Source organism: Pieris rapae, chromosome Z, assembly GCF_905147795.1.
Source record: "Pieris rapae chromosome Z, ilPieRapa1.1, whole genome shotgun sequence".
Classification (NCBI taxonomy): Eukaryota; Metazoa; Arthropoda; class Insecta; order Lepidoptera; family Pieridae; genus Pieris; species Pieris rapae.
In genome coordinates, this window is record NC_059534.1 from 8,911,431 (window position 1) to 8,929,406 (window position 17,976).

At 32.0% G+C, this 17,976-nt stretch overlaps 1 protein-coding gene across 2 annotated transcripts in view; it reads right to left on the bottom strand.

Moving 5' to 3' along the window:
* Positions 1-16,001, bottom strand: part of LOC110993977 — a 70,774-nt gene extending 54,773 nt beyond the window's left edge. For both annotated transcript variants that reach the window (XM_022260430.2, XM_022260429.2), the window contains exon 1: positions 15,737-16,001. The gene's annotated coding sequence lies outside the window, so the exon portion shown is untranslated. The remainder of the gene's footprint in view (positions 1-15,736) is intronic.
* Between the last annotated feature and the right edge of the window lie 1,975 nt (positions 16,002-17,976).

Below are 17,976 nucleotides of genomic sequence, written 5' to 3' on the forward strand. Positions count from 1 at the left end.
ATGGTTTCTGATCTTACTGTGGAGTCTTTGCCACTCATGGAATTTTTAATTAGTGCCAACAAGTAACTGCGTATCGTCTTTCTTTGTCCGGGGAAAATTCATTTATACTAGCTAATTTACAATTACTGTTATTTTTATTATTAACAAATTCACTGTTCGTGTCCATTTCACTATTTTCTGGAGGGCCCAAAAGGCCTCCCGAAATGTTCACGCTCATATAAAGGCGAACTCAGAAATCTACCCACAATCTCCACGTGTATGGGTACGTTTTACCGGAATTGGTTGAAAAATTTTTCAAAGTGATCCCAGTCGATCGATTCAAGATCGCTATCAGGCGATGTTTTGGGTTTTTTTACACTCTTGGATATGTATAATTCATCTGAGCTGGACTGGAAAGACTTATCATCAAGATCCTCATAACTATTTTTGTTGCTGGTTAGGTTTTTTTTTGTTGCTGTTTCACACTCTATGAACTCAGTTGTATTCGAAGATTCAGTGGGTGGGTGTGGACGCTTAAAATTTGGAGTCTCCGTAGTATCCCGTAGTGTTTTTTCGTTAACAACATTTGAGTCGTTACTATTATCCGAGCATTCAGAGGCTACGTGACCGTCTTTTTTGCATATGAAACATGTTGTTTCTGATGAGAAATAAATCCAGTAATTGGTTTCTTCAAAATCAATCGATATTTTTTCTCTAAGTCGGGTGAAATCCTCGGGAGTTACGTCAACTTGTCTTCGGAAGCTTAGAATGTGATTGTAGCCCGTTTCATTGAAACCAGCACGCAGGAAAGAGATGGGAGACTGTGGTGTGATATTCATTTCTAATAGTTTCTTTTCTATAACGATGTGCGGAATAATGGGACAAACGTTGGATATGATGATACGTCTGTTTCTGCTGATCAGCGGTCGGATAGGTAGTTTTTCATTTTGGATTGTAATATACTTTTTACTGTCAATAATCTCATCAGCGATAACCTTTGAAGAAACGTAAATACAAATTCTGTTATTTGATATTCTTGATAAAAATCGTATTTGGGATGGGTCTATGATTCTTCCTAAAGCTTGGGCATAATCTTTGATTTGTACGTTTTCTAAAGCATCGATGACAATTGCTTGATCCTTTTTAGGGAACATGGTATTTTGGGTGACAGTAGAATAATGAAGGTTTTTTACTGACGATTGGGAGTTCATTTTGTTCCTGTAATCAGAAACAATTGGCAAGCAGCGAAGTTATCACTTATAGAAAACACACAAAAAACGATTCGATAATTAGTTACTTTCAGTGAGGGTAGGTAGATAATTGCACTCGTGGAAAAATAATTCACTAGCGCGTGCAGGTGGTCGACGACCGGTCTCGGTGACAGATTACTGACTACTGAAAAAATTCTAATAAAGGCGTTTGTAATAGCAAGGACCATGACAGTGACCTTATAAATTTAATGAAGTATTACACTCAGCGTTTAATGTCAACACAGTGGAAAATTTTCAAATTTTCTTTTGTAATTGTTAAAGAAATTCGCGTCATACCCTTTAGGGTTTCTTGAAGACCTCTAAAAACTTGAAGGACGGTACGTTATTATTTTGTGAAATTATTGCACAATTAATAATAATGTTGAAGGTAACATTATTTATAAATCAATTTCCAGCCAGGGTATCAGTTGTAGTTTTAACTTAATCAAATCGTTCCATTCGGTTTCCATTTTAATCGAGTATCTTTATACAAGTATGCCCATTTTTATTTTCACTATAGTTAAATTTTTAAACAATAGTTAACTTGAGATTGAAGCTAAGGCAATATAAAATTTCATATTGATTTTTCGACGGTTGGCCTGCGATATCCCAAGATCTAATCTTGGTAAATGTTTAAGTGAATATAGATCACGTTACACGTGTTAAAACTGCATTATAAAAAAAACACACGACTGAAGTAAAACTTCTTTCGCTCCATATGTATATATATGTGTATAAGTGTGTGTGTGTGTGTACAATATATACGTGTATGTATATATGCATTAATTTTCTACAATAATTTCAATTTATTTCATGTTTTCATTGGTAAATTAATATTTTTGTATAGATCTTTTATTTTATTCATTATTTTGATTGTAATGAAATTGTATGTGATTGAAATTACTGTGGTTGATTCTAAAACCGAGATAATAGGCTTATAAAAAAACAGAAGTGTGTTCGATATACGGAACGTATTTGGCTATGAGAGGAAGAGAGAAAGAAAATGTGCGCGCTCACTGCTGTCTCTTGCTTATATCCCCTACTCAACTTCCGTTCGCCTTGCCTGATCACAGTTTTCGTAACGCTTACGTCACGCGTTCGACAGCTTACTCCCCAAGTCAAGCGTGCGTAAAGAAGTTTCACTTCAATTTTCCGTACGTTTCTTTCGATAAGCAACATCCGTTTTCGACGTTCAAAGTCCAATTCTCACCTTCTGCTGTCACGTATAGAGACACAGGAGAAAAGGCCTCAATAGAGTGACAGCTGTTTTATAATTATACATATTTTTGAAACAATTGAATTTCGATGATGGGTGTAAAGCTGTTAAGAAAATACACTTGAAGGTTGTGTGTTTTACATCACAAAGGGATGTAGATTAGAGTTATCTGAGGGTAAAATAAGAACAAAAAGCACAGCAAAGCAAGCAACATTTTGTACGAGTAACTTCATTAAAGTTACAGCGTCTTTACTTTTATCAAAACAACTCTCAGATGTTAAACAACCCTGTCAAGAGTGCAGCGAACAACTTATTATTGTAGTATAGAGCAGACAGATGATCTTTCTTTGATACGAGTATAATTCTACTATTACTTATTTTTGGGTCATAGATTTCCCAATACAGATTTGACCCACATAAATTAATCAAAGGTACATTCTTAATCAATAAATAGAATATCATTAATTTATATAATTAGTATTCGTAGGCGAGGAAGATAATTGGATCTCCCTTAAACATCACGATTAATTCAATATTCATTTCGTTGCTAAGAAACTGGACATGTGGGATTTTTAATCGAACCATGCCCAATATTAAATGTAAAAATATAATTATGTACTACATTATTTAACGCTTTTATTTCAATAAAAAGGCTTAGAACATTTTTATAATTTAGAATTAAAAAACGCTTCTCTGTACCGATATGTGGATGTTCCTGTTCTCTATAATACTGCGACAGGAAAAGTTTTTTCCTTTTACTCTGAATACTCTTAGGGCTTAAGAGTGCTTGTCAAAGACCTAAGAAAACACCTGGTCGACTATTCAAGAGATACCACAGATCCGTTTTCCTCACACGACTTTGACGGTTGAGGAATTTTCTTAAAAGATTTAATAAAAAAGAAAAACATTCTGTACACAGTTATGTTAAGAATGTTTTTCTTATGGAGTTCCAAGAGGTCTACCGTCTGCTCCATACCAATTTGAAGCCTTCATACCGACATAATTTGGATGATTCTGAATTATTAAACACGATGAGTGTGGTGGTTAAGATTTTTACATTCTCTAAAGATGAAACAGTACTGTTTTCTACAAAATAGTGATACAAAAAATTAAGGACCAACCAACCAAGGAATCAAAAACTAATTGCTACGAAGTTGAATATTTCTCTGACCGTTCATTAAATACCACCTCGGTAATAATACAACTTTATTTCAATGTGACCTCCCTGAATATTTCTGATTAAAGCCTTTCTGCTATGACTATGTAATCGGTTATTTTGCACGGTAAATAAAATATTTGAGTAGCATATAATAAATTAAAAGTACAATATGAAAAGTTAGATAGTCTCATAACTTAAATAGATTTTGACGATTAAAATTCACTTGGCTTTATTATTATTATTACTCTACCTTGTCTAAATTGTATATAATATAAGGAATATATGTATTAAGGTCTATCAAGACAGGCCAGTCTAATACCTAGTTACGGAGGTAAATGCCTATTAACTAACGCAATTACTTATGGCTGGTTATATTACTTAGGGATCTTACTTTTCTCATTAGCTGATTGTGTCATCAGTAATTATTTACTTTTTTACACATTACCCACACATGGTCATTTAGTAAATCCAAAAACCACTTTATTCGCACTTTACGTTAACGAATGAGTCTTGTATCTTATCGTGCAAACGAAGGATATTTTAAAATGTCGCAATAAAGCAAATAAATAGACAAATGTGCATACAATATTATTAATTTATGCGAATAGAACTTTTATTATTTAGACATAAAGTTCAAAAATTTTATTAATTCAAAACAAATAACATAATACATAAAAATACATCTAATAACTAACCTTAAAATTTAATTATTAAAAAATATTATTAAAAGGAGTCCCTTTAGGCAAGGTTCATTAGTTATATCATACGGTAATATAACAGAAATTACCGAACGCAGTACATATTAAAACCTTTACATGCTTTATTTATGAATTAAGGTTAAATATGGCGGAAATGATATAACTATTAAAAATCTACGTGGTAATGCACAAAACCATTTTATAATATTTTTCTATTACTCGAAATTCTATTTAGATCAGTTTTGAAAAATCAATGTAAAATTTTAATAATATGTTTTGTTGTTATACATTTTGTAAGAAATGGTGTGTGTGATAAGACTGTCGGTTACTGGTCTCTTACTGGTTCTAAGGATAAATAGAATAGATTTTAGCTAAAACAATTGAGAAGAATATCTCCTTTCACTAGTTATTGTATAACACTTCTATTAAAAAAAATAACTGCAAAAGATTTAAAATATCAAGATATATTAATTTTAATTATTCCTTAACTTTGTAAACAATTGAATAACAGTTTAACTCACCTTCGTGTAACCAAAGATTCAAAGAAACAGAATATAGGGTTTCCGAAAACTTTCCAGACTACGCCACGAAATGCCACTTGTGAAAGCATATTCCAGGGTTAAATTATTTTATTCGATATCTTATAATACAACAAAAACTAAATTAAGCTTACATTTTTACACAAAACCAGGCTGAATCTGAATTGCTGAAGTATTAAACTATCGAAAATATAAGTTTATAACCATAGGATTTTCATGAAATAAAAACATTTTTTAAGCTTTAAGTTTAATTAATAGTAGTCGGAACCGCTCTACCAATTAAACTTTGCCGAGAAAACTTACAAGGAAATATTAAGAGATCACACAACCATATAAAAAGGGAAATGTACAGCATGCGTTTATTAAAATCATTTAATCTGAGAGGAAAATGAGAAAAACAGAACTTTATAACTTCTGTTTGAAGCGCAGTACTTCGGTGTAAAGTTGTCTCCTATTATTCCGCTCTGTGTATTCCGTAATTTAAAATACTGGTATGTTTTTGACTTCTGCAAACAATTATAACGACAGATGAGTTTTATGAACTTCTCATTTATTCCGTAAAATTCAAATAATTTAAATCAAATTCTTTTACTGTTATTTCGCTGCTCCAATAAGTTGTTTTGTACTCACTAATAATAATAATAATAAATAATAATAATAAAAAGTCTTTATTCATTTTAAGTAAATTTTCTTTTCAAATTGTAAGATTTGGAAACCCTTTAAGTAAAAAATACCTGTGTTAGGATTCCCAGCTCTTCCATAAACAAACTTAATTACTTAAAATAATGACATTATTTAACCTATTTTTTTGAACCGTTTCTTTTTTATTTTTCTTTTTTGAACCGTTATCATCACACCTGAATGGAATTAATGTTTGATAATCTTATTAACCGTTGACTTAGCTCTTTTTTATAAATGTATATAATAGGAGGGCAAACGACCCGAAAAAGATAAGGGCAGTCTTCGCAGCCTATAGACACACATGTTTACACAAACACATATGTTTTTGCGATCTATATATCTCCGAGAGCGACGCTAACGCAAAAAAATGATTTAATTTGGGTCTTTTAAGAAAAGAGTGTACCAATTCTTAAAAGGCCGGCAACGCACTCGAGAGCCCTCTGGCATTGAGATCGTCCATGTGCGGCGGTATCACTTAACATCAGGTGAGCCTCCTGCCCGTTTGCCCCCTGTTCTATATAAAAAAAGACGATACGCTTGTCATATTTTGAAAATACGGCGAGTCATCCGTTTAATTGATGGCTTTTTCCAGCTTTCCATAGTAATAATAAGCACCCTAATAGTCTTAATTGTAATTCCTTTTTTAATTTTATTGCTTCCCTATAAAAAGACTTTCCATTTTAATGTCTCTGATCTCCAATATTGTGTAATCAACGATGTCAACATTCATCAAACTCCAAATAGTAAACTGACGTCAGAAGCTCAGTGGATGGAAAGGAAATAAAACAGTTTTCCTTTATCGCCGGAGCGTGCGATAAGTCCCAAAACGAGTCACTTGTCAAGTTGTCACCAATATTTCTATAGTGTCAGGTTTGGGAGATGTTTTCGGAGATGAAATTCGAAAAACATTTTCTAATGTGTTTGGTATTTAGATTTATCTGAAAACCTTTTAGAGTTATACATAAGTTGAGATATATAGATATATTTATAAAGTTTAAAAAACATTTTTTTTTCTTAATGCGCTTTAATCTTATCTTATCTTATATGTTTAAACGAGAAATTCTTGTATATATATATATATATATATACAAGAATTTCTCGTATCGTTTCGAGATTCCAATTTTGTATATATATATATATATACAAAATTGGAATCTCGGAATCGGCGATTTCCATGAAATTTTGTTTACGGGAGGTTTCGGGGGCGATAAATCGATCTAGCTAGAAATCATTTGTAGAAAATGTCATTCGTGTTTATCAACTTAAAGATAAACTTACTTTTTTACCTTTTTTTGTAAGATCTTAAAATATTATTCACATTTCATCATTTTATTAGTATGTAATTCGTACTTAAATATAATTTCCAAAAAACACAATTTATAAAAAAATTTAAAAAATACCGATCAAGCAACAAGATAATACACGAAGAATATGGTCTGTAAAATTATTTTTCGACTTTACGAATTAAAACTACGATATGAGCTCTGCTTGGAACTTTAGTGAGTTCTCCCTGTTCTTGGAAAGTAAGGAGAATGTGATAATCGCAGCAGAGAAAAAAAAGCTCACAAAAAACCCCGGACTCAGATGTAAAACAATTCCTAGCAATCAGCTAGGTTCTCTAAGGAAATTACCTTGACGTAGTTTTTATTTTAATTTCAAAGAGAAGCCTTAAAATGAACGTTGAAAGGACTTCTAACGGACCAACGCATAGATGACGTCAGCATTGGTGACTCTTAAACAGAAGTTATACTGTGTCATATACAATATGTAATGAATGAATACTTTTTAGCACACTTTGTAATATTTCATCAAGAGATATAGGTTGTTTGGTAAAATAACGTTAAACTCAGGCGCCAAGTAAAATAAACAGTCATGGCAATATTTAACGATCAAAACGTGCGTAGTGCTGGATATAATCGAAAAATACACATGTGTTCAGGGTTGCCACTTGAAAAAAAATACAATACAAAAAATACTGACCATTGTAATCAATAGGACACTTTAAACTATTTAATGAAATTGTGTTTTTTTAATGACAAAATTAAAAAAGAACATTTATTATAAACGAATGAAGCTTGTTTCTTTATAAAGCGTTTCCAGCAATATTATATTTATCTATAAAATTCTAATAAACGAATCTCATTAAACAAGTAGTTATTAAAGCGATCTGCGATCCCTGTATGTATGTACCCATAGAAGAGTGCGCTCGTACCCGGAAACGGAAGCGGAAAACCTCATAGATTCAGTTAATATTTATAAAGCGAATATAACTGAGCCTTTACTTGGCGAATGTACCTTAAACAACGTGTGAGGTAAGTTTGTATCGCGCAAAATTCGTTACTTCGAATCTTCCAATAGTCGACAGCGACGCCGATCTCTACAATAACTATTTGTGTGTGCCGGATACTGAATTTGAGACATCAGTGCTACGGATATGATGAGCACTACAGCGATCTTGCAGACGAAAGCTTCGAATTCGGTATAGCTATCGCTTTTCAGTTACTATTGATTTTTAGAATTTTTATTTTTTATTTGGACCAACCCTAAAAGTAATATCATTCATGTCAGGACAATACAAATAAATTTAACAAATGAATGTATAACAAACAAGTTTAATTTATGTGATTGCAATGTATTCCTTCATTTTCTAAGGTTTTTTGAAACAATCTAAACATAGAATTATTTTCTTATTTAAGTTTATAATTGACTTATCAAAAGTGAAATTGAAAATCAATTGCCAAGTAATTTTTAGTCTAGGCGAAATGGGTTGTAGTTTTTATTTCTTTATTCGCTTACTTAAGCACAAAGTGACCGAAAGACCCCAACGAAAATATTTTAAATATAAGTAAAAGTATGCATTAAAAGTAAGTAAATTAATTAAAGTTCAATTAAGTAAAGTTCATTCAAAATTCAAGTTATTATAAATATAAACATTATCTAAAAACATTACTTTATTGGTTTACATTTCTTTTAAAAATTTACCTAGACCAATCCTCAATGCTTAGTCAACAGTGTGTGTTAGTGTGGGTGTGAAATTATGAATCACCTGATTCATAGACAAGCAGCCATGATATATAGCATGATTTTCTTACTAATTTAAATTGTTTTTTTGGATTGTAACTTTATTTTTAGTAAAAATATATACAGTTAATAAATAAATACTAAAATGAGATTTAGCATAAGAGCTTAGTAAAATATTTATTCATTATTAATTTAATTTTAAGTTTTTTTAACAACAGGGGGCAAACGGGCAGAAGGCTCATCTAATGTTAAGTAAAACCGCCCATGGACACTCTATCCCAAAGGCGGCTTGCGAGTGCTTTGCCGACCTTTTGAGCAATAAAGGTCACATACTTGAAACAGGTAACATTTTCTTAATTTCTCATAAATGAACATAGAAGTTTAGAATAAATTTCGCTTGAAATGCGCTGAGCGTTATGTTTTCATTCCACGGTTCACTGAACTACATACAATATACAAGCATTTAGTTAAGCAAATACAGCATCATAATATGCATTTAAAATTCAACAAACTTATTTGAAAACCTTATCACTGTATATAATACTAAAATAACAATGACTCCTCACAACACAACCCACAATTAAAGTGACGAAGAGGAATCGTTGTGTATAAATTGGCTTTAAATATTATCTAAGCCAGCCAGGCATTATTCTGTAAATGTGTAAATAGTCGAGTGTACTTACGACACGTACATACAACCAGCGCAGTGATAAGTTGAATACGCATTTTCGGCTTCAACTAAAAAACCTCCACTATGCATTATCAAACAACCAGGTCACCTAATTATGCGTGGGTCAGTGTAACTGGAGAACGAATGCAGGGACTTAAATAGTTATTAAAATGTTTCTGGCATATTTTGAAATAACAAAGTATCAAGAAAATCTTCTGATGGCACGATTCGTTTAAAATAGTTCAGGTATGCTATTACGCATTAATGATAATCCTTAGAAAGCTAATGCTTACAACATAATATGACATGTTGCATATTCTCGAAATAATATGTTGTAGTATTCAAGTATTATTTGAAGCTGTTATTATTAATCGTTTTTATTCACGCTATTTAACAATATAGAATCATTGTAAAAAGTATTTTATGTTAATCGTATTAAAATACTTCGGTAACAGCAGCAATAATATAATATCCAACTAAAACTCAAAAATTTCTTTTTTCATACAGGTAAACATGTACACTTATGAACGTCAAAAAAAAACAAATTAAATTAATTGTAAATTTACATTTACGACCAGTTCGCAAGTCAAGGGCGTAGCGGGTAAGAAGAACTGGCAAGAAACTTTCCGCTACTCTTTTCAATCGCCAAGTTTTTAATACAAATTGTTTGAACTGGAGCAAATCAATCTCAAGGATTAGGGTCATTTAAGTATTCGTCACATTTATAAAGGGCTTTATTAATTATGTAACAAATTATATCAACAAATTTGTTTACCAAAAACTATACTATACGTCATGTTATCTATAAAATATAGTTATAACGGTATATAGTAAATAACTTCATTATTATAAAAAACACTTCACTACAAAATCCAAGTTGTTTCTAAAACCTTCAGCTAAGGAACTTCAAGGCATACCAACTAAACAATCTCGGAAGAATGTACAAAACATCTTAGAATTATATAGGCCCTTTTACAATCCTCAAAGATACTTCATCTCAACTCGAGTGGGCAAAGGGGCGAAATATTGCGACTGAATATTTGACAATAATTCCAAGGTTTCAGATTAAACACAACTTATTTGAACAGTATTTGTTTATTGGTATATTAAATTCTTGCTAACGTGACCAGTGGACGTTATTCTGGATTTAATATATTTCCACAAGCTGCCCCGGCGAACTTTGTTCCACCTTAATGGCAATAAATAAGCAGTTTGTTTTTTTTATTGGAAAAAATACAAAAAAATTAAATACCTACATTAATCATTCATTATTATTTCTGTATTTTAGTACATAGGTTGTTCTTCACTTAAGTACCTTGTGATACACGACATTTTTTGTTTTATTATCAGGCGCAAAAACAAACAACGCTGATGGTCTTCCGACCCGTGAACATGCCACGTATAATTGACCATGGGAAAAACATGAATGTTCTAGATTTAAACCACAAACTTTTAAGGATTGGCCTTGTGATTTGTTGATGGTCATGGCAAATGCAAGACGTATCGGAAATTGAAGTCTTTTAAATTCAAACGGCATATCGGTTGGGATCATCGGGATCCTCGGAATAAGAACTTCCTCACCTTTGAGATTTCCTATCATTATCGTAGCGTAAATTACATTGTTCTTCAATTTTCTAACCACCAAACGCATACCGTTGCAAAACTGTACAACGGTTGGTTTATGTTTCGAAGCATGATTACTACGGAGCCAACCTTTAGGCGTAAATTGTGCGGTGGTAAGCCAGGCACGTCCAAAGAGTTTAAAAATTCAATTGGATAGTTGGTGGCTTCATCTTCATTTGTGACGCAGTCAATAGATTTGAATGAAGCATTGTTCCAATGATCTTATTTTGAATTATGTAGTTCATCTACATCTTTATTCTTAGCCGCTAAAATTGCTCGCTCACTCAACCATTCATTATTTTTGTAGTTAGAAATAATGTTTGGAAACACATTGTTAATAAGTTCGTCTTTTGATTCCATTCATCGACAGGTACTTGACCATTACCGATAGTCAGCAATTGCTCCGAGAAATCTTCAGCAGATGTATCATTAAGCAATGTAACTCTCATGTTTGTTGTCAGCTGCAGTTTCTTCACATAGCGCCATAGGTTTGACGATTTGAGGCAAGTGTTTATTTCGTCGACAGCCGTAGATCTTGGAATTACTGGCAGTATTTGGCGGAAATCGCCAGACAGTAAAATCATTGCTCCTCCAAAACATCTTGAGTCATTGCGTAAATCTTTTAATGTTCGGTTAAGTGCTTCTAATGCACGTCTATGCGCCCAGACGCCCAGCGTCCCAGATGATGATTTTCGATGCCGCTAAAACTTTTGCCATTGCTGAGTGTTTTGCAATATTACACGTTGGTTCTTCAATAGTTTGAAGATTTAACAGTAATTTTAATTCTGAATGAGCCGTACGGCATCCTTCTAACAATGTGACTGCTATTTCAGAAGAAGCAACTGCAACCGCTATGTTGGATCTCGCCCGAACAGTTGCTAAAACTAATGACATGAGGAATGTCTTGCCATTTTCATCATCGTTTACCTTCATTAAAGTATCATAAACTTGCTTTTGTTGGTAATTCAACAGGGTTACATTCGTTTGAACTACTAAATCTAATTCCTGGTGATCATATTCACGTTCCCGCTCCAATACTCGATTAAATGCGTCTTTCGACAACAACAACAAATAGAAACATTAATCATTCTTTGGATGAACTGAATACATACGACCATGTCGAGTTTTATAGTTCTCTTCACTGTTTATACGAATGGGCAATGGCACTATCATTACATTTAATTATTTATTTAATAGAAATATTTTGAATATTGATTTCTTACAAATATCAAATTGTCATATATACGTCATTACATAGCTGTCATTATACGTCAATTACATAGCTATCATTTGCGTTTTATTATTCTTTTTTGTTATACCACGTTTTATAGTGACTGACGTTTTATGTCAAGTCCCACGGGAACGCTGCCGAACGGGATAAAAAGTATCCTATGTCCGTCTCCTGGCTCTAAGCTACCTCCATTCCAATTTTCACCCAAATCTGTTCTTCCGTTCTTGAGTTATAAGTGGTGTAACTAACACGACTTTCTTTTATATATATAAGATTAACATTGTAATTAATTGCGGATTATTTCAGAGCAGCTGTGATTTAGTGGAAACATTATTATCTATTATATTATATTATTTATTTATTTTGTAATCCTACAGTTAACATAAATTAAATATGTAATAATTAAGTAATACAAATACACTGAAAATATAGCCAAAGATGGAATACATCATTCTAAAAAAGGTTCAAATATTTACAAAAAACCAACAAACAAAAAGTATTCAATACATTTACAACTAAGTGTAATTCAATTTATTTAACTAAGTCTAATTTGTCTGTGTTGTGTGATGGTGTAAAATTGTGGGTATGTACGTGATGGTGTGTATGTGGGGTGTGCTCATGATGCAGGTGATTTTGCGCTATAGATATTTTTAATACACTTTTTAACCAGATTCCGCGATAGCCTAAACAAATCAAGGCTTAAATAGTGGTTATTGTATGTCCGGGCTTCTCGATACAAAACTGAGATTTTTATATAGTTAATAAAATTAAGATTCAATTATACATTATTATCGCTATCAAAACTTTATGATTTTTATCTGTAATATTTGAAGCAATTAGAAATCGAATTATAAATAAATCTATTTTATAAATCACATTTCCCGCCCCAACGTCGACATACATACCGAAGAGCATATAAGACAATATCAATATATGCAAAAATTCTATAAATAGGAATTATAGGGTAATACTTAAACATTAATTAATTTAAATGCAACAGTCACGAAGATCAAATTACAATATGCACAAGTGCCTTTGTACTGATTAAATATGAATACGTAGCTAGGTGTACTCTTGAAGGGGGTAAAGGTCATGGCCTGAACGGTGAACGAGAGTACTACGAAGCACTGAGAATATATATAAAGTAAATCATACTTGTTGTATACTTTTAGAATAACTTTGTAGGAACTAAGCTAGCGCGGTTTCACAATATATTTTTCGTACTACTTATCGTAGGTAAGAATTCAATGTTTATTGTTACAAATGTATTATATGCAACAAAAAAAATTTAAGGCATAACGAAACTAAACGTTTTAAAAATGTTGTATGCAGGGCAGACTTTTTTGATTAATCTAATACATTCGCATATGCAAAAATATTGGCTTATAATACATATTGGCTTCGAAGTAATTTAATGTAGCCGGTCAAAATATATGTACACTCAATATTTTTCCTGTATTAAAAGAAAGAGAAAGGGGTGAGAGTGTACATATATTAATAATATTAAGAACTAATGACGAAACCATTCTAACACGCGTAGACTCGTGATATTGCGCCCATGTAACCCAATCCGTCTTACCCTTTATTTCGAGTTAAGATTGGACGAGGAAATTTAACTAATATAAATTTAATTATTATACGGACAATACGTATAATATTACATCTCAAATTTAAGTTCAGTAAAAAGAAAATTGCTACAAATTATTGTAAACTGAAAATAGATGCGCGTCTTTTTTCAAACATTTTTTGTAGCATATGTTTTTTAATATTGTGGAACATTTTTGTTCTAAAATTTTTTTACGCATTTTTAATGGGGATCCTTTTTTTATTTATCAGTGATAATGTAGCATTCAAATGGTGAAATAATTTTTAAGCCTACCGGACCTATTTCATTACAAACATACTAACATACAAATCTTCTTATATATTAGTATAGATTTATAATAGAGAGAATATCTTTCTATAATAATAATATTAAAACTGATAACAAGAAATAGGGTCGTGACAAAATCGATATAACGCTAACTATCCACACTGGGGTGCTCCTGTGTTTAGGCTAAATATATTAATAGTATATTGAATAATCCTGCAATTCCCACAGTAAATTAATTACTTGCTAACGATAATTGAAAATGTATTGCGCGTCCTCGTGTTTATTACCACGAACCTCATAATTAATTAGAGTGAAAATTCACACAAGATTCTGTCTTGCCCTCAGATTGGTTTCTTTGATAATTTTTAATTTTATAGTTACGTACACACACGTGTTGATTTTTGGTACTACTGGAAATTATAATTGCTCACAAAAAACCCATTGACATCAATTACATCTCAATCCTTACTAGTACGATCAAATTCCGACTGTTCGATGGCTAGTTCTACTCTTATATGAACCTTAAATACTCGCTGGAAGAGTGAAGGAAAACATCGCGAGGGAACGAGAAATGTTTAAGACCAAATTGACAGTAATACTGGCGTGTTATAGAAACTAAATGGAAAAAACCAGTAACATTCCATGGCCAAGACCAGAGAAAGGGTTGTTACGCCACTAGATGATTATTATACCCGATCAACTAGTTTTAATAGCACTACCGGAAATCCTAAGATGATAACTTGTATGTTGAAATATTTAACAGTTTGACATCAGCATTTTATATATTGGACACTACTCATGACTAAAACGGCTTAAGCGTTTGACTTGACTAAACAGTTTTGCATTCAGATTCTGGTAGTCGCCTGGCTAGTACTGCTGTATCAATGGATTTTTCAGTATATACGTAATTAACAACTACGTATATACTGAAAAATCCATACGTACTATCAAAGTAAACAACGTGAAAATCCCGGCATACATGATAGCACAGACACAGAAGACATACCACCTACGTGTCTTATACTATCGTATAAAAAATAAATAATCAATTTATCCGTATGTTTGAATTGAATGTAACTAATATTTATAAGTACTGCTGTTGTTCTTGCTGTTGATATTCTTTTTGAGATATTTTTTTTAAATAAAATATTGTTTTACTTTAAAAAAAATCTTTTATAATCAAAAATTAAGGTGTAAAAACATAAACAGTATGAATTCAAATAACGCAAGCAAAACGGACAGAGTGTATTTAATTAAAGACTAGCTAGGAAAGCATTCCTCAAACAGCTGTTTCAGTAATTTCGAAGCTAATATTATATATAATAGGTATTGCTCGCCGAAGTTTGAGATGAAAATATTATTTTGGGTCTATTTTTCTTTTGGAGTCTCATTACAACTTTTCCCCATTTTGCCCTCAACTTTTCATGAATTTAAATACCACTTTATAAATAACTTCTATTTAGAAATGCACAGCTTTTTAATTAGTAAGTTTGATGTGTCTCGGAAAATTATATACCCATTGATTAAATATTTAATTGCAATTAATTTACCAAACATAATGAATAATTTAATTCTCTAAGGTAACAAAATCTAAGCACAGTCATAGGTGGTAGATTCGATTCTCCGCGACACATTGAAAGCCCTTGCCCTTTAAAAGCCTGATCACCTGTTTGCTTTAAAAAAAAGTAATGAAATACATACAGAAATTACATATAGCAATTTATTATTCGCCATTGCAAATCACAAAAAAGTTGCATAAATTGATAATTGATTAATTAATTAATTGTTCAACAAACCTTATAATATTCAGGTGAAAGCGGAGTGAAGCCGATGTTTAAGACCTTTATAATGCTTAAACCTTACATAGATCATCCCCTTTGTACTTTTTTGACTTCCAAATAACTTTTAATGTTCTTGAAAACACTACATTTTACTTAAAATTTTCAATATTATAATGTTTACTTCTTTAACAAATTATAACGTTATATTTTGATTGTTAATTTCGCGCAAAATGTTTCGATTTTGTGGGAGCCAAATGAGAAGTACGTCCGCCCTATCTCGTGGCGCAGACCCAACTGATTTTCCATTTCCAGTTTTTGTAACTCGCCGGAACAGCAGTTCGTAATCGTACGGCATAATGGACGCAATTTTTATTGTTATAATACATTTGTTTTGCTACTAATTGGCTCAATTTTTAGTTATATAATTATTATGTACCCCGTGGTCCATTGGGGCTTATGATCCTTTTAACCCCTTTTTGATGATTGATTTGATTAAACGCAAAAAACTATTAGGGAATATTTAAAAAAATACAACTTAGAAATTTAAAAAAAAAAAAATTTAATTTGCACGCCTAAGATTTTTCAAATCAAATTGTTAGTATGTTGATACAAATCATATACATAAACGTAGTTCGTAGGCTTCATAGAGGGTAACTGTGTGCTTAATAAGTTACGCGGCTTTGATCATCATGCTACGAAATACTACGTGTTCGTTTCAAAGCCCGACTCGAATTACGTTTTGTTAAGCTTTATATTTACGATTTACGCAACAGATGTGACCACTGCCATTATACTAACATCGTAACATCGTTAGTCACACACACTTAGCCAGCAGATATATTCATTAATGGTGAGAAGCAATTTTTATACAATCAAACAATACACTTATGACAACAATTGCTAATAGACGTTCCAATTAGGATTCGTAAATTCCCAATTGGAACGTCAAACGCACGCAATAACTAAAACACTTACTACATGAAGCTTTATGCTTATTAATCACTGTATGAGAATGTCAAAGACGGGATAAGTGAAATTGACTTTCAAAGAGTACCGAATCTATAGCTAGGTATGTATAAGTACGCACCCTTCGCTTGCCCCTTGTATCCAAAATGCGGCCACGGTTCAATACATTGTAAAGTACAAATTATACAAAGCCGTTCCACACCGTCAAACTTTAATAATAATAATTTTCTAAGTAGTTACGGTTGAACTTATACAACGTAATTAGACGTATTAATTTAACGAAATTCTTTAAGATCAATTGTGGAACCTAAACTGAAAATCCAATAGATAATGACCTCACAAGATCAGTATTCGCTTCTCAGGGTAAGTTTTTTCGATTCTGCCCTGAGAAGCAGTGAAGAACATTCTAATTTTATTTTGTTTGTATCATATGGTTGTATAAGTGTAACCTATTGTGGATGCATCTAGTGTGTTTGTGTTGTGTTTTATTTTTGACTTTGTTTTTATTATAAGGATGTTTCTGTTTGGTTTCCCAATAAATAAATAAATAAACGCATACAAAGGCCTAAGTAACCTACAATTTCGTACAGTCCGCGGAAGTAATGTATACGGAGAACGAACAACCGCTATTGCTCCGCGCCGTAATTGTTTACCCTCAAATCTTAAAATAACCGCCGAAAACTGCAACGGTACCCTAAAAAAAGTATTTTTTTATCCAACCTGGAATGTGATTGCTTGCTTTTTTAAATAGATGTTACGTATAAATTTAAAATAATTTTTACAATTTAATTTTACGCTTTGCCTCATTTGCTGTTATTCATCCAGTACAACATAATCATAAATAGTTTGTTTTTCTATTGAATATTCTTAATGACGTAGCTTGAAAGTTTTATTTCGCACCCTATTCACTACACCAAAACGGCGGACAGACATGAATGAACTAAATTATTATTCTTCTTCGTGCTTCAAATTATAAATAAAGTAGTGACATGACTGCTTAATTTTTGTGCGTTTGATGCTAGGTTTTTAAACAAGATAAAAACAAAGCCAGTGGGGACGTGTGGAAAGTTTCTTTATATTTGTTGAGGCACATATTTCTGTTAGACTTATTAATACGGCATACGAATATTAGAGGTATCAATAGTGGGTAGTATTGTCTTTTTTTTTAAATTTAACCGACGTTTCGCGTGCTTTACAGCGTGCGTGGTCACGGTGACTGAAGACAAAGGTGTTAAATGTCATAAAGTATCACAGCTGTAGAAAATGTTGTATTATCTGTATTTATTTCC